Source organism: Coenobita brevimanus, chromosome 80, assembly GCF_032717465.1.
Source record: "Coenobita brevimanus isolate Jiangsu-jjx chromosome 80, ASM3271746v2, whole genome shotgun sequence".
Classification (NCBI taxonomy): domain Eukaryota; kingdom Metazoa; phylum Arthropoda; class Malacostraca; order Decapoda; family Coenobitidae; genus Coenobita; species Coenobita brevimanus.
The window spans coordinates 54,833,205-54,836,958 of record NC_137033.1 but is presented as its reverse complement, the minus strand read 5'-3'; positions in this window follow the sequence as shown (position 1 = coordinate 54,836,958).

Below are 3,754 nucleotides of genomic sequence, written 5' to 3'. Positions count from 1 at the left end.
AAAGCAAAGAAAATATCAACTCCCTGCTAACCTCCCTTCCCCATCATACTCTCTTTGCCTCCCTCCCTCCCTTGCCTTACTCGTTCGCTCTTATTTTAAACAGCTCATTCTCAGCTCCTCTCCTTTCCCTCCCCCTCCCGCTTTTTCCCTCTGCCCATTCCACTTCCTCATACTCTACTCCCTCCCTTTTCCGGCTCTTCCTCTAACTTACCATCTCCCTTCCCTCCGTTTCTCCTCATCTCTCTGTTGCTCTCCTCTCCCTCCTAATCTCTCCTTTTCTTCCCCTCATCTCCTCCACTGCTGTCCTCTTCCTTACCCTGCATTCCCCTTCCCATTCCTTCATTCCCCAGCTTTTCTACCCTTGCCAGTTTTCCCCCTCGCTACTCTCCTTTCATCTCTGTACATGCTTCTCTCACCTTCCCTTTTTCCCTCCCCGTGCTCCCCTTTCTTCCTTCCCTCCAGTCCAGCAGATACCGGGATGAACCTTCAGCTTTGAGCTTTGTGTCATTTGAAAGCTAAGAATGTGTAGAGTAAGAATCTGCCTGGTGCCCTGTTGTCACCCTTGAGCATTTTGCATACGATAATTCAAGATGGCGTCCAAGATGGCCGTCATATTAGAAGCAAGTTGCATTCACAAAGCAATACACATTTGATTTGTGTAACTTTGCATATTTTTGAGGCAGTTGTGTACCAAAACCTTGTGAGAAGCATTTGCAATCAAATGTTGCATGATAATGCAGATAATTAAGATGGGGCCATAAATGATCCAAGAAATGGCTTGACTATTTGAAAAAAAAAAAAAAAAATTGATCAGATCAAATCTAAATTCTGATGAAGTATTAAGTTAGATCATATGTGTAACATTTCAAAAAAGAAAAAAAATTATTGGTGTGCTCCAGGAAATGCATATTAAGCTTCTATATAGCTTAAAAGGAACATTAATCAACACTTTACAAATATCGAAACACTATGGAAATACCAAGCCTACTACCAACACAGCAGCGAAATTCTACCTATATATGATTAAATTGTGCATCCATAAAACTGTACCAAACCTAAAGCACATGTCATAATTAGGCTTAGATATTGAAAAAAGAAAGTTCTTTTGTGAAATGATATAAAATTACATAGTTTCATTATGATGAACATTCATGTTGTGAGAAAGTATACTAAAGGATGCTCTTTACCCTCCAAATCATGAGTGGAACCAAAATACCACAATATCTTAACCTAACTAGAATTATTCAAAGAGGTCATTCAAGTGCGCAAAATCTCACAAATCACACAAAGTGAGCAGCTTCCGGAAACATAGAAGCAACCAGTGTCATGAAATGTAACGCTTATGCATACAGTTATACATGTCAAACAAAAAGTGACATTAATGCACTTTAGTCAGCCTGATTACTGAGCATGTTTGTTAAAACATTCACGTCCCCTGCAACTGCAGAAAAGTGTTCATGACAAACTGGCTGCTCTGCAACCCAGTGGAGTGTCCGGCATGGTGCATCTTCACATTTGGAATGCACTGTATTAACTTTAATACACTGTCTGGTGCCAGAGGGACATTTGGAGGCACTGTTACAGGATCTAAGGACTTGTTTGCATTATCCATTATCCATCCAAAATTTTCAACGTCCATGCTTGTGGGATGTGGGTTCTTCACTGATTTCCAAATGCATGCTTGGTAGTGGACACGCTTGACATTCTCTGCAAAGGATTCATTCATAGGTGGGAGAGAGTTAAGATTTGGTGTCATTGTACTTCCCTTGACTTGATACTTTTAACTACTTTGGACAATGCATCATTTATCTCATCTCCCTGGTTATCAACCAGTGTCATGAATTTTGATGCTTTACACCGATAGATGAATGTGCTAGATAAACCTGAAGATGTCGGCATGACCAGGTCTGGACCAAAGTATTCCTTAACTTTCTGAACTGCAAACCATCTTGATATATTTGTACCAGCATAAGCTCTGTATGTATCAAATAATGCAACAGAATTCCAAACATGTGTGTTGTCTTCTGTCATGGCATGAAGGAGAGATTCTAATGCACCATCGTTATCACAGTCATCAACACTGAATTTTCCAGCTGATGCTACTGAATTTGGCGAAATGAGTTTCGAGCTGCAGTCTACATGATATCATGCATCAGTGGCATGGAGGCCACTGACAGCTCCCTTCAGTCGAAGTCTAACAACAGCAGCCCACTCATCATTTTTTTCTGTACAAATGTTGAGGATGGAATCTTTGAACGACTTTTTGTCCTTGTCTCAATAATTTCACAACACACAAAAGCTGCTCTCCATCTTGAGGGATTTCTAGGATCTTAAAGTAACGAACAGTCTTCACCATAAAAGATGCAGTGCACACGGAATGAATATTGCTTATCCAACGAGGGTTGATGGATCTGGTTCACTATAAGCTTCCTTCTCATTTCTCTTAAGGTGTCTTTGTATTTGCGTGCTTGAAGTACATGAGGAAACACTTGAGTTGTGGCACAGTATTTTAAGGTTCTCGTCTGTGACCGTATTTTCTTCAAGGTGATCTACTTTCCCATCACTGTAAATTTTACTGCACCTAATAATATTGCTAATCCTACTGGAACCACATTCAATCAGTGGGTCTTGTTTATCGCAGCAGTTGTATTTAAATGCGAAATAACATAAGCGGTCAGTCATTTTTCATCCCTGCAATATTAAGCATTCACCCTGCACCACATACTACATGCTAGGCTACTCTTCCACCAAATCCACCACCATGCACTGTACAATTTTTCTACCTGAAAGTTGAATTTAAGTAGTTGATAATTAATGGAGTAATCAAACATGGTGTTATTGTACAATCGCATTCAGAAAATGCTTGTACCTTTTCCTTTTCGTCTACAGAAATTATGACCATGAAAGCATTATTCAGTACTGCCACCACCAGTCAGTATACAAAATACAAAAAAAAAAAAAAAAAAAACATGTGCTAGCAACACAGAAGTAAGAAAAATATGCAGGAGTAATGAGTACAGCAGAAGCAAGCTCGCAAAAATGCAGTGAGCCAGTGTATTTAGCCACTTCATTTACTAACTTGATTTAGATGACTGATCGGAAAAGCATTTCTATAAACCAAATATTTTCATTGCCAAATTATTCATGGAAATAATGGAAACTGTACCATTGCTGTACATTTTGTTAGGTTATTCAGGCCTCACATCATCACATTTCGTAATTGGCGGCCATCTTAAATTACTGGAAATGCTCAAGGGTGACAAGAGGGCACCCAGCGGATTCTTAATCTACACATTCTTAGCTTTCAAATGACGCCAAAAACAAAACTATAGACAACATTTGAAAGTACCCCCTAAAATCTTGATTTGGCTGCCGGACTACTATATATCCCTTCTGTTCGGCTGTCTCCTCTCCTCATCCCTCTCGTCTCTCCTCTCTTATCTGTCTTCTCTCTTCTCTCTCCTTTCCTCTCCTTCCCTCTTCTCTCATCTTCCCACCAACACACCTGGCGTTTGATGTTCTGTGACAGTCGTCTCTTTCTCAAGGGTACACATGTCCCTGGGTATCATTTAGTCATGGTTGGGTTCCTCGTATGTTTATTTATTTTCATGTAAGAATTTATCCTTGTAAATTTTTACTCTACTTGTTCAGTTCATTAATTTTAATCTCTTCTTTTTCATTGTTTTGTATGCTGTACTTTCGAATAATGTTGTCTTCTTGTACAGCATAGCAGTTTTTCAACACTTGCAGTATA